This window comes from Lycorma delicatula, chromosome 1, assembly GCF_047948215.1.
Source record: "Lycorma delicatula isolate Av1 chromosome 1, ASM4794821v1, whole genome shotgun sequence".
Classification (NCBI taxonomy): domain Eukaryota; kingdom Metazoa; phylum Arthropoda; class Insecta; order Hemiptera; family Fulgoridae; genus Lycorma; species Lycorma delicatula.
In genome coordinates, this window is record NC_134455.1 from 346,110,393 (window position 1) to 346,129,269 (window position 18,877).

An 18,877-nucleotide genomic window follows, 5' to 3' on the forward strand; every position below is an offset into this window, starting at 1 on the left:
GTTCCCCAAGGAGCAGTACTTTCCCCGTTCTTGTACACTTTGTACGTGAACGATATGCCGCTGTCGGATGGGGTCAAAACGGCCCTTTACGCAGACGACACGGCATATTTCTACGAATCCGCAAATGTGGATTACGCGGTCCGGAGGCTCCAAAGGCAGCTGGACTTAGTGGAGCCGTGGCTCGACATGTGGAGAATCAGGGTCAACGGTGAAAAATCGGTGGCCGTGATGTTCACATGCAAGACACGGAAACCGACCAGAGAGCTGGAAATCTCAGGGGAGAAAATCCCTTTTGAGAAAACCGTTAAGTACCTGGGGGTGGTGTTGGACAGGCGGCTTACCTTCGACGAGCATGTAAATTATGCGACCCGGAGGGCTAAGGCCGCCAGAGCCTCGCTATACCCAGTGCTGAACAGTGCCAGCCCGTACCCACTGGCAACTAAGCTGCTCATTTTTCGGCTGTACGTACTGCCGATTCTAACATATGCTTACCCGGCATGGGGGGCAGTGTTGAGCTCCTCGCTTCAAAAGAAGATCGAGGCCGTCCAAAACATAGCGTTGCGGACGATCTTTGGAGCTCCGTGGTTCGTCAGGAACGCCACTCTCCGATCTGATGCGAGATTTCAATCCGTGTCCGAGGTGGGGGTGGCGCAGGCGCGCAGACTGTTCGGGAGAGCGGCTGTGTCCGAACACAGTCATCTTCGGGACATCTGCAGAGAGGACCCAACTCCGAAAGGTGTAAGGAAGCGGCCTCACGCCGTACTGGACGAACCACCGTGATGGTGCGGTGCGGTAGCCGAAAATCGACAAACCAGGTTTAGGGGCCTCCATATCGCATGAGCCATAACCGGAATAGTGCGTCAGACGCGTTTCCGGGGTCGCGAGTTATATAATTTGAAGACTTCAAATACGGTAAGTCGCGCATACAACAAAAACGCGGTCTAAATTTAAAATTCTTTTTTTTTTCCACGTGTGTTTTGTTCTGTTTCTCTTGTTTCAGAAACGGGAGAAACGTGGATGTGGAACGACTCGACGTGCCAGCCGAAAGAAAAGTTATAATTAAGAAATTTTTTTTTTTTTTTTTTTTTCCTTCCGTGTGTGTGTTCTGTTTCTTCTGTTGCAGATACCAACAGCCACCACAAAACAAATGGTTTCTTCACTGCGGCCACGCGTTCCCCCCAACCCCTTCTCAGACACACGTGTGTCTGAAGGTTAATAATTACGTGGAGTGAATAATTACTGTTTACTTCTTTCCAGAAAATCGCCGCCCCAAAACCGCGATCGAGAATAGGCACCACCATTTGTAAGTTACCTATTACCTTCCTTTCCTTTCAAGAAAGAAGAAAGAGGGAACGAGCCCATCAGCCCAGCAGCCACCTGCCCAGCAGCCACTGACAGCACAGAAGAGCGAAGAAACCTGCACTTTCCCCCGTTCAGCCCTTCGGGAATTACAAGGTTAACGGTATGTAACTTCGGTTACTACCAATTCTTGGAAAGTGCAGGCCAAAGAAGAACGAAGAGGTCTTCGGGAGAAGATGAAGAAGAAGGAAGACCAGCCACTCGTCTCAACATCACGGACTGGAGTCCGGAACAGAGCCCAGCAGAGATGCGTCCTGAAGGGCAGCCATACCAGAAGCGGATGAAGAGCTTCTTTACAACCTCTCCTAATTCAAACTTACAATCAGACAAAGTAACCCAGCAATTGCGACTCCTCCGGAAAAGGGGACGCATTGCTCCCTCCTTACAGATAGTGCCCCGTTGTGGCGTATTCCTGCTAGCCTATTAAAGTGTTAGCACCGAAAGGACTTCAGTGGACGGTCTGAAGGGGAATTACGTCGGGAGGACAGGCTTTATAAGCCTAGCCTTCCGCGGTCGGCCCATGCAATGGGTTTGATAACGCTGGTTCAACAACGGATTGGAATGCAATTAAATCCGTCTTAAATTCACTAAAATAATAATAGACAAAAATTGAAAAATTAGATCCGAGATTAAAAATAACCTTTTAAAAACAAGCCCGATTAGAAAGATCCAGCAGCAAGGGACTCTGTCCAGGCTCTGCGATAAAGTAGGGAGTAATAGACTCCTGCCAACTTTGCATTCCATTCCATTCCGGATTCTAAGGGCGGATTCTTGTCTTGGCAGTCATAGAGAAAGGTTGTGTTTATAAGAGCTCTGAATAATTGTGTTAGTGTGAGTGCAGCCCAGAGGGTCTACAGCTTATACCTGCTTCAACTGGCGTCGCCGACCATGTGAAGCGGTACCGCTAGGACACCAGCCGGGCGGCCAGCTACCTGCATTCCAGTGTTTTATTGTCACAACAACAACAGCTAAGACTAGAATTTTATGACTATCATATAATTTATTTTTATTTCAGCTATTATAATAGTGAACTTTTATTACATAGCCTATATAAATTGTATAGGACTATCGTGTGAATAGCATACCATATTGTGTTTTGTTCTTTTTTCTTTCAGAAAAGTGTTAACTATAAGACATATATTCTTAGTTTAATTTTTTATTTTATTTTTTATTTTTTCGGCGAAAAATTTTTTTTTTTTTTTTTTTATTTTTTTTTAAGGGCGAAAAACGGTTGAACGTTATCATCGCCCGGAAAATAAATAAATAGATAAATAAATAAATAAATAAAAATAATTTTAGGTTTTTAGATAAAATTAAAACTTAAAACTACTATCACAGAAACAAAATCCGGAATGGGTGTAAAAGGCCCATTCTCGGATAACAAAAACACTAATATGTAACTTAAAACTCTGTTAAAAACTATCACATTAAAAATAAATAAAACTTAAAACTATGTTAAAAACTATCACATTAAAAATAAATAAAACTTAAAACTAAAAAAGGAGATAAAACTTAAAACTAATATCACAAAAATCTTATAACTAATATCACAGACGAATTTAAAAAACATACAAAAAAAACAAAAAAATCCGATAGGGAGTGTAAAAGGCTCCCTACTCGGATAACAAAAACAATACATAGGACAATACATACAATTACGAAAGAACACATACTTATTAAATTTTTTGCATTAACCCTATACTATGTAAAAATATAAACATCCGGTTTAAAACCTCCTTATCGTCACGCAAGATACCACGGATGTTACTAGGTAATTTAAATTTACGACGCAATGCCGCATAACATATGCAGTCCACGAGTATGTGGCGCACAGTCACGCGGCAGTTGCATCTTGCGCATAGAGGTGGTTGTCCTCTTGTAAACAGGTACTCGTGTGTGACTCTCGTGTGTCCTATCCGCAATCGACAGAGAACTACTTCCTCACGCCGGGGTTTTCTGTATGAGGAGTTCCATGGTAACACAGAATCTTTAATCTGACGGAGTTTATTATCAACAGTAGCTGTCCAATCACCTTGCCACCTTGTTCTTAATAATTGTTTTACATAGTTAATGAAATCAGAAGTAGCAACTCGGGTGGTGAAAGGAGGCTGGTTACATGCTTCTTTGGCAGCGGAATCTGCATGTTCATTACCTGGAATCCCTACGTGGCTAGGGACCCAGCAAAAACTTAATTCTGTGTTGCGATTATTCAACTCAGCGATTGCGTTGTAAATTTCAATGACGATAGGATGTTTGGAATAAAAGTTCTTTAAGGCTTGGAGAGCACTACACGAGTCACTGCAAATAAGAATTTTTCTATATTTAGGGTTAATGATGTTTAGAGCCTTATTTATAGCATATAGTTCAGCGGTAAACACACTCGTAATACTGGGGAGACCAAACATATAAGTTCTCTCATTGACAACAAAAGCACACCCAACCGTATCGTTTTGTTTCGATCCATCAGTGTATACAACCGCATCTGGTTTCGTCTTAGAGAGAACACACTGAAACATCTGCTGAAAGACGATAGATGGTGTTGATTCTTTATTACATGTAGTCAGGTCAAAATTAAAATTTATGAGGTTTATTCTCCATGGAGGATATGAGCAAGGGTACATAGGAAAGAATGACGGTGTGTCAACATTTATATGCTGCAGCAGACGCCAGGTACGGACACCTACAGGTGCAGTACGACGTGGATGATCCTCATACTTTCCTAGATTAGGATTTTTAAAGACTGACTCAAGAACCGGGTGATTTGGCTGTCCTCTGAGACGAGCAAAATAGGATAATAAGAGCTGGTCTCGTCTATCCCAAAGTGATGGTTCACCACAGTCTACAAGTAAGCTTGCGACAGGACTTGATCTAAACGCGCCTGTGGCAAGCCGAAGGAAAGCATGATGTACACTATCCAGCATTTTAAGCACGGTTTGACGAGCTGATGAGTAGGCCACACAACCGTAATCTAAACGGGAGCGAACAAAGGAATAGTAAAAACGTATCATACATGATCTATCGGCTCCCCAGTTGGTGTTAGTAAGGACTCGCATCATATCTAAAATTTTGGAACATTTTGTTTTCAATTCTTTTAAATGTTTGACCCAAGTAAGACGACTATCAAAAATTAAACCTAAAAACTTAACGTAATTAGAGATAGTAATAGTCTCACCGTTCAGAAAAATTTGCGGAATAGAAGGGTTTCGTAGCCGAGAAAAAACTACACATTTTGTTTTTTCGGATGAAAATGTGAAACCAGTAATCCTGGACCAAGCTTCAAGGTGATATATAGTGTTCTGCAGTAGTCTCTCTGCTGTAGGTGCCGAACGGCTTGCAATGTAGATAGCAAAGTCGTCAGCAAATAGAGAGCATGAGACAGGAGCCTGAACACATTTGGTAATATCATTTATGGCTACAGAAAATAAGGTGGCACTTAATACACTACCTTGGGGCACTCCATTCTCCAAGATGACACTATCTGAGAGCGAATCATCTACACGAACACGAGCCGTGCGGTGATTTAAGAATCCCCGGATAAAAGCAAGCATATTGCCCTTGATTCCCCATTTTTGGAGAGTGTTAAGAATACCACGTCGCCAGGCTGTGTCATACGCCTTTTTTATATCAAAGAAGATAGCGACGAGGTGTTGCCGATTGAGGAAAGCGTTTTGTATGGCTGTTTCTAGTGACACTAAATGGTCAATGGAAGATCGTCCTTGTCGAAAACCACACTGTTCTGGAGATAGAAAGCCATGTTTCTCCAAGTACCATGTAAGTCTGCGGTTTACCATTCTCTCCATTATTTTACACAAAACGCTTGTTAATGAAATAGGGCGATAGCTTGAGGGGTTCGTCTGGTCTTTACCAGGTTTTGGTACTGCTATAATAAATGCTTCTGACCACCCGGGTGGGAAGACTTGTTCGGAGAATAAACCGTTGAAAATATTCAAAAGTTGTTGTAGTGCCGAATTAGGAAGGTGTGAAAGCATGGAAAGGCGAATGTTGTCCGGTCCAGGGGAAGTGTCCCGTGAATTTTTAAGTGCATGTAACAATTCTTTAAATACGAATGGAGTGTTTAATTCACCAACCGAATCACCAATGTTTAACGACAACACCTCCATTTGTATCTTGTACCGTTGAAAATCGTAATTATATGATGAGGTGAGAGACACCGAGCGGAAAGATTTTGCTAGACTATTTGCCACTTCCGAGGATGATGAAAGGAGTTCTCCTTCATCAATAAGACCAAGAATAGATTGTTTCGGTGATCCGAAGATTGCACGAATTTTCTTCCATACAGTAGACGTGGAAGTAGTGCGTGAAATAGTGCTCACGTATTTCGTCCATGAATTCCTCTTAGCGTCCAAGAATACTCGACGGCACACCGCTCTGGCCCTGCGGTATAAATTTAGATGTTCTGTTGTGGGCCTACGATTAAATTTACGTAGTGCCTGCCGTCGATTCCTAATAGCAATTTTGCATTCATCGTTCCACCATGGAACGAAAGGACGTCTAGGATTACCCGATGTTTGTGGGATATATCTGTTGGCATTCTTAAGTATCATGGACGTAAAAGAAGAATATTGGTCGAGGATGTTCGCTCCATCGTCATACTGAGATTGGAATGCTTTACAGTATCCGTTCCAATCTGCCTTTTCAACAATCCATCTCCGTGGCATTCTTTTAATCTCGCAGTCTACACCGAAACTAATAATAATTGGTCTATGATCACTGCCGTGATAGTCATCACAAATCGACCAATTAAAATGAGGGAGTACATTCGGTGAGCATATGGAAAGATCAAGGTTAGATACAGCACCAGTTGATAAGGACATAAATGTGTGTGATCCATTATTCAGTAGGCAAAGGTCAAAATCTTGTCTCAATCTGTTTATCATATTTCCTCGAGTGGAGCAGAAGGTTGAGCCCCAGGAAATATGATGGGCATTGAAGTCTCCTACTATTAACGATGGAGATGGTATTTGTGTAAGGAGATTTGAGACATCTAAAGCACTGAACACAGTGTTCGGTGAGAGATACAGATTGCAGATATGCAATTTGAAGGGAATAGTGACCTTTACTGCAATAGCAGGAATGACAGTGGTTAGTTGAATTCTTGTAGCTGACACCCCATTCTTCATGAAAATCGCTACTCCACCACTCTCCCTACTGTCTACTAGGCAGTCGTATCTCTCGCAGAAGTATCCTCTAAATGTAATTCGGTCATGTTGTAGGAGGTGAGTTTCCTGGAAACACATGATTAGTGGATCATGTGTGTGCGCCAGTACTCTAATATCTTCAATGCGGGACCGAATACCTCTAACATTCCACTGAATAATGTTCATAAGTGTAAAAAGCAAATAAAAAAATAAATTTCGGAAACTATATAAAAATTAGTTGTACGTGATTCGGTTTTTCTTTTTTGAATTTTTTATTTTAAAGAACTCCGATGCCCTAGGGTCGGGTGGTTCTTCAACCATATCCTCCAGTATATAAGGAGATGGTGGAGGAGATTTATTTGAATGGGATGCTGTAGTTGACATCCCAGAAGAGATAGTTACGTGGGTTCCCTTTATGGGGAGCTTATTAGGTGGCTTACTGCCAGCTGTGATAGTCGCTATTCGTGGCGGTACGATTTTGGGAATAGGAACTTTCGTATGTATCATACTGTTTGATTCACTAGCTGCGATGGAGGACTTTTTATTCATTTTTGTCAGCTCTGAGATAGTGGCTGTAAGTGAAGCTACTTGATCAGATAGCATCTGAACAAGTTTTTTAAGCTCATTGCAGGATCCGCACTGCTGATTATTAGCATTTGTAGGAATTTGTTTAGTTGTAGCGGTGGCAAAAGATACGTCTGGTTTAACCAGGTTCCGTGAGTTGTTTATCTTTTTATATTCTCTACGTGCAGCCGGAAAAGATAGTTTTTGCTCCGTACAGATTTTGAGAATTGCCTTTTCTTCTTTAAAAGTTGGGCAATCTCGGGAGCGGGCTGTATGTGGACCACTGCAGTTTGCACATTTTTCACTTTCTTCGCAGTTAGTGTCGTTGTGACCTTCTTTACCACATCGAGCACAGATCTCAGTTTTCGTGCAAGATGTTGTAGTATGACCAAAACCTTGGCATCTGAAACATCGCCGTGGGTTGGGTATGAATGGTCGTACCCGAACTGAGAGGTAACCCACTTTGATCTTTTCTGGTGGAACAGGGAGACTGAATGTTAATATAAGAGACGGTGTCGGTTCTTCTGTTCCGTTCTGCCGTTTCATTATACGTTTCACCTCAACAACATCTTGGTGGCACAGCTCGTCAACTATTTCAGAGATATCTATATCCAGAAGGTCTCTACAAAAAATTACACCCCGGCTCGTATTTAGCGTTTTGTGGCATTCTGCGCTTATATTTATGCCACCCATATTACGGAGACGTAAGATAGATCGACTCTGCTCATCGTTGAATGTTTCAACCAGAATCGATCCGTCGCGTAATTTCCTGATATTCTTCGGGGAGCCACTTGCACCTGTTATGGTTTTGTTTATTAAAAACGGTGAGACCTTTTGAAGGGAGCCACCTTCCTGACTATTTTTGAGAACAACGAATCTAATATTTTTATATTTTGAATCTTTCTCTTTTGTAGGACTTTTATCCTCGTCAGACGAAGCTGATCGAGGTCTCTTCGCAAGACTTGAATTGGTGGTTTTTTCAGATGGGCCACCAACCATCATTGTGTTAATTGTTGGAACTGAAATTTTGGTCCCACGAGTACCGGCGAAAAATGGACCACTCCAGCAGAGCGCACGCGTACTGGAGTTAGAGCTAAATACAACTGGGTTCGCCCTGGTGCCCAGAGGACATCGTTCGGGACTCACTACGTAGAGCCATTCACCCATCGGCACGATTTGTTCCCACCTTGGGTTACGGTTGCGTTTCGTAAGATGTCGCAACACCACCGAGTGTAAATGTAAGAAATATCAGTGTAGGTTGTTGTTGTGTAATTGTGTATGTGTGTATGTTGTAATTTATGTAGTGTTCTTGGTGTAGTATATGTGTAAAATGTAAAGTGTTCCGCAGCTCATTGTATAGTGGGAAGAAAAGCTGCGGAGGCTAGGCCCGTGGGGATGCCAACCCCCAAAGTCTTAAAGAATAAGACTCCCCGTCGGGGATCGGCGAAAAATGGAAAGCGTAGTTGCGCCACGCGCAAAGACGCGGCCTGCCCCGTCCTGTGGATCCGTGTCCAGCGGCTCGGACCGCAGCGACGAGGGGGCATCACTGAGACTGGCCAAGCGTGCCAAGAAGGGTTTGGGGAGCTCTAAGCTGCCCAGACCGACTGCGTCAACCTCCAGCGCCTCAACGCCGACGACACCGACATCCAGCCACTCTGGTGCCGCCAGAGAGGCAATGGATACAGGGGCTCCCTGCCCGGAGGCTGATCCTGCTCCTCAACAGAAGAGCAAGATCCCGCCCATAATGCTGGACATCTACGCTGAACTCACTGAGATGGGACTGGACGTCTCATCGGTGAGGAAACTAACGACACGGGATGGCAGGGAAACTGCCACCTGTCTGGTCGCTCTGAGGAGGACCCCTGATGTCCGGAAGGTGTACGACATCGACAGCCTGTTCTGTTGCAGGGTGAAGATGTCGGCCTACGTGGCGAAAGGCGGCCCCCCCCAATGCCATCGTTGCCAGCGGTTTGGGCACTCTAGCAATTACTGCTCGAGGGCCTTCAACTGCCTGAAGTGTGCAGGTCAGCACGAGACCGCCACCTGCACCAAGACCAGGGAATCCCCTGCAGTTTGCATCAACTGCAAGGGAGACCACCCCGCTAATTATCGCGGGTGCGGCTACTACAAGAAGATAGTGGCCAGACAAACAATTGGCGCTGCCACGACTCCCGCCAGCGGAAGATCGTGGGCCAGTGTGGCGTCCGGTGCGACAGGGAAACCGACCGCCCCCCGGACTGCCGATGCGGAGAAATCCGAAAAAGCTGCCCCGGGGGCGGGGCCCCCCGCTGAGGAGGCTGCAGAGCGCCCACCAAAGGTGGCCGCTCCAAAAGGGAAACCGCCCAAACAGGCGGCCCCTTCAAAAGCGAAAACCGTCGCTGGCGGGGGACAACAGCCCAAAAAGGCGATGAAGAAGGGAGGGGGAAAGGTGCGGAAAACTACACCTGCGCCGGCCCCCCGCCCTTCCGAGCCGAAACAGAGCGCCGAGAAGCGACAGACAAAGGGGCCGAGAAGCGGAGTCCACCCTCTGGCCAAGCTAAGGCTCAGGGGACGGCTGCCCGGGTCGTGGGAGAGAGTCCCAGGGAGGGGGGCAGCGACAGCTCGCGGTTCTCCTTCGCTGGGATAGTGCCTGACATCCTGGCTGCCGTTCCCAGGCTGATGCAGGCGAGCGGTATACGGGAGATACTCCACATAATAGTGGAGACTATCACCACAATAGTTGCTCGCTATGCATAAGCGGGTACTTAGGGTATTAGGATGGAATGCTGATGGGCTCCGAAGCAGGACGCTGGAATTACTGCGTCTTGCGGAAGACCTAGAAGCAGACGTCATCTGCGTAGCTGAAACAAAGCTCACGCCTGCACAAAAGGTGACACTTCGGAATTATACGGCGTATAGAACCGACAGGGCGGTACCGCAAGGGCGACCTCCAGCTGGGGGCACTGCGGTATTTGTCCACAGACGTGTAACTCACGCAAGAGTTAACATCCAGACACGTTGTCTGGAGCAAACGTGCGTCCAGCTGGATTTCGCGGGGACAGTGTATAGGGTGATTGCGGCCTATAATCCGCCAAATCGCCCTCTACCGCTGGATGACCTGGACCTCCTTCTGGACGCACAATCACCCGCAATAATTGCGGGTGACTTGAACGCAAAACACACGTCGTGGAACAGCCGCAGGGCCAACAGAAATGGCCGCGCCCTCAGCGAGTATGCACAGAGGGCGGGGGTCAGGGTGCTCGGCCCTGAAACTCCCACGTTCACGCATAATTCGGGTAATTTTCGGCCTGACGTCCTTGACATTGCCATAGTGAGGGCAGTGGAAAAACCACTGTCCATCGCGACAATCGAGGACCTCAGCTCCGACCACTCCCCTGTCCTGCTTGAACTGGAAGATGATAGGGCCGACCGATACCCGCCGCCTAGGTGCAAAGAGGCGGTCAACTGGATGAGATTCAAGGAAACTCTCCAGAGGACCTATCACCGAGAGCCACTAGATCTGCTGGGCACGGCCGAGGAAATTGATAACGAGACCGAGTCAGTTACCACGGCTATCAGGGCTGCTCTTAGTACTTGTACGACGAAAAGCCCGATAGACTGCCGTAGGGACAGGCTTCCTCCTAGAGTGACCGAAGCAATAGCCGAGAAGCGACGGCTAAGAACAAGATACAGACTCACCCTGGACCCTGACGATAAGCGCTTGCTCAACGCTCAGACGACCAGGGTGAAACAATTGCTGGAGGCGCACAGGGAGGAATCCTGGCGGGATTTCCTCGAGTCGGCTTCGGCGGATATGGGATCGGCTTTCCGCCTTTGCAAGAGGCTGAAGGGGCCTGGAGCTCCGAAACACCCTCTACATGGTCCGAGTGGTCTGGCCTACTCTGACCAAGACAAGGCAGAGGTTTTCGCGGATACACTGGAAGACCAGTTTACCCCGAACACCGATGTTTACGATGACGACCATATAGAGGAGGTCGAGGACTTCTGGGAGACCTACGCCGAAAATGCGATAGCGGTGCCCCCTCAGGTTGATCGCGTACGCGAGGACGAGGTCACAGCGGCCATAACTGCCACACGCCCGGATAAAGCTCCGGGGCCGGATGGCATAAAGGCCCGTGCCCTTAGAAACGTCCCGCGATGTGTGATCACAGGACTAGCGGTCATCTTTTCTTCTATTATCTGGGTGGGCCATTACCCATCCAGCTGGAAGACTGCGAGAGTCGTGTGCTTTCCGAAGCCGGGGAAGGACCCACTCTTTCCCCAAAACTATAGGCCGATTTCCCTGCTCCCGGTATTGTCGAAGATATTCGAAAGAATACTCTTAGAACGTCTGACTCGATATCTGGGGCGGGGGATCAGGCAAGACCAGTTTGGTTTTCGGAAGGGCCACGCGACAACGCACCAACTGGTACGGATCGTGGACAGCGTCGCCACAGGTCTCAACAGAAAGATGGTCACTGTGGCCGCCTTCCTGGATGTGGCCAAGGCATTCGACAGGGTGTGGCACGAGGGCCTGTTATACAAGCTCGCCCGTTCCCCCTTGCCGAGTGGACTGGTGATGCTGTTGCGGTCCTACCTGATGGGCAGAAAATTCCACGTCTCGATGGGGGAGTCAATTTCCACTGACCGACCAATCGAGGCTGGAGTTCCGCAGGGGGCTGTACTTTCCCCCTTGCTCTTCACGACATATATCAACGATATGCCGTGCATAGCGGGGGTGAGGGCCAGCCTCTACGCTGATGACACCGCGTTCTTCTATACGTCGTGTAATACCGATTTCGCGGTGGGGAAACTGCAGGAACAGCTGGACGGGCTGGAGAAGTGGCGGGTCAAGATGAACGGAGATAAATCCGTAGCCGTGATCTTTACCCCTCCCGGGAAAAAGCGGAAACAGCCAGTCCGGTTGGAAATCTGTGGCGACCCCATAGAATATAAAAAGTCGGCGAAATACCTGGGGGTGATCATCGATAACCGGCTGACCTTCCGGGAACACATCCTAAGTGTAACCGAGAGGGCGAAGCAGGCTCGAGGCGCACTCTACCAGCTGCTGAACCGACGAAGTCCAACGCCAAACCTAATTAAGATCTTACTTTTCAGGATCTACGTGATTCCCATCATGGTTTACGCCTTCCCGGCCTGGGGAGGACTGGCGAGCGCACAACTCCTGAAGAAACTGGAGGTCGTCCAGAACATCGCCCTCAGGACGATATTCGGGGCCCCCTGGTTCATCAGGAACACAGCTCTACGCAGTGACGCCAGACTGCAGACAGTCTGCGAGGTGGGACTGGAGCAGGCGAAGCGGTTCTACAGCTCAGCTGCTGCCTCCGAGTTCCAACACATCCGGGACATCTGCAGGGAGGACCCGCAACCACAGGTGGTCAGGAAACGACCACATGCAGTATTGGACGAACCGCCGTAAGGTAACGGCCGGCCAGGTAAGCCATGCCACTAAACAGAGGTAAGTCCTACTGCAAATTATGTATCCATATATATAATTATTTTTTAAATATTATAATAATAAGAGTCGACAACTGCAACGTGGGTTGCCCCCGGGCCGCCACTTTAATTGAGGTTAAAAACATATCTGACTCTTACACATAAGAGTCAACATAATGGCATGACAAATTATGTCATCCCCCACCAAGCTATAACACAAATAGTTTATACAAATTAGAAATACACTTACGCATATGATCATAGGATAGTATGCCTATACAATAAGCGAACCACTAAAACCAATCCCCTCCGCTCAATCCTCCATCACCTTCCGCACCAGATGGAAGAAGAGACGACGAGGCAGCAGAAGAAGAAGACGATGAAGAAAGAACTGCTACGGAAAGAAGAAACCTGCCTTCTCGCCCGCTTAGTTCTTTTTAGAACTACAAGCAAAGCGGTAAGCAAAGGTTACTCAAGAGAAGAGTTAGGCAAGGTCTACGGCTTCACAGCGAGGGCCCACCAAAAGAAGACAGGCGGACACTCTACTAAATTCCGCTCCCACTTCCATACCTATCCGGCAGCTTGACTGCTTTAACCCGCCACCACCAAATACCACGGTGATAAAAGAGCAATCTTTATCACCAATTCAATAGTTCAATACGCTGTGCGCTTGGGCTTTTTCTTTTTCAGGCAAAACTCCAAGCACTGCAAGGACAGCTAGAAGAAAGCGTGTTTGGCCAGCCACCACCTGACCCCCCAAACCCTCCGCGGACCATTATATTTTGACATGGCCTAACCAGTACCAGCACCTGCACAAAGTTCAAATTTTAAATATAATAGGGGGGCGTTTTATTCAAAATTGTCACCACCCCGGCGCACGGGCGCACGAAAAACAACCTGCGTTATGTATATCTCTCCTGCCTGCCCTTACGGCGGGCAGACATCTAATACTTAATAGAGGTATATCGCGCTCAGAATAGTAAACCGCAAATCATACTCTACCGACTGAGATAGCTCTGAGGCGCAACACCCCAGAGCAATCCATCCAACCACATTTCCTTAATTCAGACCAAGCTAAATTGAACTGAATTGAGTAAATGAATAAGAGTAGGCCAAAAATCGCCTCCGACGTTCCTTTCCTTATGAGAGGACGCCAGCTTAGACTAAGGATTTCAGCCAACTCTTGGCTGAAATGGAGCGCGTCACGGAAGATAAGCTTACTAGCAAATCGTTCCGCCGGGCCCCTACCGACAAACCATCCATTGGATCGGAACGCAATCCAAACTTCACCAAACGAATAAACGCCAACTACTATTAATAACCGCCAGTGAAATAGAATCACCCAGCACCAAAGGACGAAAGTCCGTATACTGCGAAAAATAGGAGGGTATTGCACCCTCCGACATCCTTGCGTTCCGTTCCGGATTCTAAGGGGGTGATCCTTGGCTTTGCTAGTGGAAGGATCTCTTTGTGCTCTGTGATTTGTGAGTTGTAACCAGTCCAGCCAGGTGTTCAACAGGACTTCTACCTGCGTCGACAGACAATGTAAGAAGGGTCTGCGAGGACATCAGCCGGGCGGCCAGCTACCTGGATTAGACACGAAAACCGACCAGAGAGCTGGAAATCTCAGAGGAGAAAATCCCTTTTGAGAAAACAGTTAAGTACCTGGGGGTGGTGTTGGACAGGCGGCTTACCTTCGACGAGCATGTAAATTATGCGACCCGAAGGGCTAAGGCCGCCAGAGCCTCGCTATACCCAGTGCTGAACAGTGCCAGCCCGTACCCACTGGCAACTAAGCTGCTCATTTTTCGGCTGTACGTACTGCCGATTCTAACATATGCTTACCCGGCATGGGGGGCAGTGTTGAGCTCCTCGCTTCAAAAGAAGATCGAGGCCGTCCAAAACATAGCGTTGCGGACGATCTTTGGAGCTCCGTGGTTCGTCAGGAACGCCACTCTCCGATCTGATGCGAGATTTCAATCCGTGTCCGAGGTGGGGGTGGCGCAGGCGCGCAGACTGTTCGGGAGAGCGGCTGTGTCCGAACACAGTCATCTTCGGGACATCTGCAGAGAGGACCCAACTCCGACAGGTGTAAGGAAGCGGCCTCACGCCGTACTGGACGAACCACCGTGATGGTGCGGTGCGGTAGCCGAAAATCGACAAACCAGGCTTAGGGGCCTCCATATCGCATGAGCCATAACCGGAATAGTGCGTCAGACGCGTTTCCGGGGTCGCGAGTTATATAATTTGAAGACTTCAAATACGGTAAGTCGCGCATACAACAAAAACGCGGTCTAAATTTAAAATTCTTTTTTTTTTCCACGTGTGTTTTGTTCTGTTTCTCTTGTTTCAGAAACGGGAGAAACGTGGATGTGGAACGACTCGACGTGCCAGCCGAAAGAAAAGTTATAATTAAGAAATTTTTTTTTTTTTTTTTTTTCCTTCCGTGTGTGTGTTCTGTTTCTTCTGTTGCAGATACCAACAGCCACCACAAAACAAATGGTTTCTTCACTGCGGCCACGCGTTCCCCCCAACCCCTTCTCAGACACACGTGTGTCTGAAGGTTAATAATTACGTGGAGTGAATAATTACTGTTTACTTCTTTCCAGAAAATCGCCGCCCCAAAACCGCGATCGAGAATAGGCACCACCATTTGTAAGTTACCTATTACCTTCCTTTCCTTTCAAGAAAGAAGAAAGAGGGAACGAGCCCAGCAGCCACCTGCCCAGCAGCCACTGACAGCACAGAAGAGCGAAGAAACCTGCACTTTCCCCCGTTCAGCCCTTCGGGAATTACAAGGTTAACGGTATGTAACTTCGGTTACTACCAATTCTTGGAAAGTGCAGGCCAAAGAAGAACGAAGAGGTCTTCGGGAGAAGATGAAGAAGAAGGAAGACCAGCCACTCGTCTCAACATCACGGACTGGAGTCCGGAACAGAGCCCAGCAGAGATGCGTCCTGAAGGGCAGCCATACCAGAAGCGGATGAAGAGCTTCTTTACAACCTCTCCTAATTCAAACTTACAATCAGACAAAGTAACCCAGCAATTGCGACTCCTCCGGAAAAGGGGACGCATTGCTCCCTCCTTACAGATAGTGCCCCGTTGTGGCGTATTCCTGCTAGCCTATTAAAGTGTTAGCACCGAAAGGACTTCAGTGGACGGTCTGAAGGGGAATTACGTCGGGAGGACAGGCTTTATAAGCCTAGCCTTCCGCGGTCGGCCCATGCAATGGGTTTGATAACGCTGGTTCAACAACGGATTGGAATGCAATTAAATCCGTCTTAAATTCACTAAAATAATAATAGACAAAAATTGAAAAATTAGATCCGAGATTAAAAATAACCTTTTAAAAACAAGCCCGATTAGAAAGATCCAGCAGCAAGGGACTCTGTCCAGGCTCTGCGATAAAGTAGGGAGTAATAGACTCCTGCCAACTTTGCATTCCATTCCATTCCGGATTCTAAGGGCGGATTCTTGTCTTGGCAGTCATAGAGAAAGGTTGTGTTTATAAGAGCTCTGAATAATTGTGTTAGTGTGAGTGCAGCCCAGAGGGTCTACAGCTTATACCTGCTTCAACTGGCGTCGCCGACCATGTGAAGCGGTACCGCTAGGACACCAGCCGGGCGGCCAGCTACCTGCATTCCAGTGTTTTATTGTCACAACAACAACAGCTAAGACTAGAATTTTATGACTATCATATAATTTATTTTTATTTCAGCTATTATAATAGTGAACTTTTATTACATAGCCTATATAAATTGTATAGGACTATCGTGTGAATAGCATACCATATTGTGTTTTGTTCTTTTTTCTTTCAGAAAAGTGTTAACTATAAGACATATATTCTTAGTTTAATTTTTTATTTTATTTTTTATTTTTTCGGCGAAAAATGGAAAGCGTAGTTGCGCCACGCGCAAAGACGCGGCCTGCCCCGTCCTGTGGATCCGTGTCCAGCGGCTCGGACCGCAGCGACGAGGGGGCATCACTGAGACTGGCCAAGCGTGCCAAGAAGGGTTTGGGGAGCTCTAAGCTGCCCAGACCGACTGCGTCAACCTCCAGCGCCTCAACGCCGACGACACCGACATCCAGCCACTCTGGTGCCGCCAGAGAGGCAATGGATACAGGGGCTCCCTGCCCGGAGGCTGATCCTGCTCCTCAACAGAAGAGCAAGATCCCGCCCATAATGCTGGACATGCTCTACGCTGAACTCACTGAGATGGGACTGGACGTCTCATCGGTGAGGAAACTAACGACACGGGATGGCAGGGAAACTGCCACCTGTCTGGTCGCTCTGAGGAGGACCCCTGATGTCCGGAAGGTGTACGACATCGACAGCCTGTTCTGTTGCAGGGTGAAGATGTCGGCCTACGTGGCGAAAGGCGGCCCCCCCCAATGCCATCGTTGCCAGCGGTTTGGGCACTCTAGCAATTACTGCTCGAGGGCCTTCAACTGCCTGAAGTGTGCAGGTCAGCACGAGACCGCCACCTGCACCAAGACCAGGGAATCCCCTGCAGTTTGCATCAACTGCAAGGGAGACCACCCCGCTAATTATCGCGGGTGCGGCTACTACAAGAAGATAGTGGCCAGACAAACAATTGGCGCTGCCACGACTCCCGCCAGCGGAAGATCGTGGGCCAGTGTGGCGTCCGGTGCGACAGGGAAACCGACCGCCCCCCGGACTGCCGATGCGGAGAAATCCGAAAAAGCTGCCCCGGGGGCGGGGCCCCCCGCTGAGGAGGCTGCAGAGCGCCCACCAAAGGTGGCCGCTCCAAAAGGGAAACCGCCCAAACAGGCGGCCCCTTCAAAAGCGAAAACCGTCGCTGGCGGGGGACAACAGCCCAAAAAGGCGATGAAGAAGGGAGGGGGAAAGGTGCGGAAAACTACACCTGCGCCGGCCCCCCGCCCTTCCGAGCCGAAACAGAGCGCCGAGAAGCGACAGACAAAGGGGCCGAGAAGCGGAGTCCACCCTCTGGCCAAGCTAAGGCTCAGGGGACGGCTGCCCGGGTCGTGGGAGAGAGTCCCAGGGAGGGGGGCAGCGACAGCTCGCGGTTCTCCTTCGCTGGGATAGTGCCTGACATCCTGGCTGCCGTTCCCAGGCTGATGCAGGCGAGCGGTATACGGGAGATACTCCACATAATAGTGGAGACTATCACCACAATAGTTGCTCGCTATGCATAAGCGGGTACTTAGGGTATTAGGATGGAATGCTGATGGGCTCCGAAGCAGGACGCTGGAATTACTGCGTCTTGCGGAAGACCTAGAAGCAGACGTCATCTGCGTAGCTGAAACAAAGCTCACGCCTGCACAAAAGGTGACACTTCGGAATTATACGGCGTATAGAACCGACAGGGCGGTACCGCAAGGGCGACCTCCAGCTGGGGGCACTGCGGTATTTGTCCACAGACGTGTAACTCACGCAAGAGTTAACATCCAGACACGTTGTCTGGAGCAAACGTGCGTCCAGCTGGATTTCGCGGGGACAGTGTATAGGGTGATTGCGGCCTATAATCCGCCAAATCGCCCTCTACCGCTGGATGACCTGGACCTCCTTCTGGACGCACAATCACCCGCAATAATTGCGGGTGACTTGAACGCAAAACACACGTCGTGGAACAGCCGCAGGGCCAACAGAAATGGCCGCGCCCTCAGCGAGTATGCACAGAGGGCGGGGGTCAGGGTGCTCGGCCCTGAAACTCCCACGTTCACGCATAATTCGGGTAATTTTCGGCCTGACGTCCTTGACATTGCCATAGTGAGGGCAGTGGAAAAACCACTGTCCATCGCGACAATCGAGGACCTCAGCTCCGACCACTCCCCTGTCCTGCTTGAACTGGAAGATGATAGGGCCGACCGATACCCGCCGCCTAGGTGCAAAGAGGCGGTCAACTGGATGAGATTCAAGGAAACTCTCCAGAGGACCTATCACCGAGAGCCACTAGATCTGCTGGGCACGGCCGAGGAAATTGATAACGAGACCGAGTCAGTTACCACGGCTATCAGGGCTGCTCTTAGTACTTGTACGACGAAAAGCCCGATAGACTGCCGTAGGGACAGGCTTCCTCCTAGAGTGACCGAAGCAATAGCCGAGAAGCGACGGCTAAGAACAAGATACAGACTCACCCTGGACCCTGACGATAAGCGCTTGCTCAACGCTCAGACGACCAGGGTGAAACAATTGCTGGAGGCGCACAGGGAGGAATCCTGGCGGGATTTCCTCGAGTCGGCTTCGGCGGATATGGGATCGGCTTTCCGCCTTTGCAAGAGGCTGAAGGGGCCTGGAGCTCCGAAACACCCTCTACATGGTCCGAGTGGTCTGGCCTACTCTGACCAAGACAAGGCAGAGGTTTTCGCGGATACAC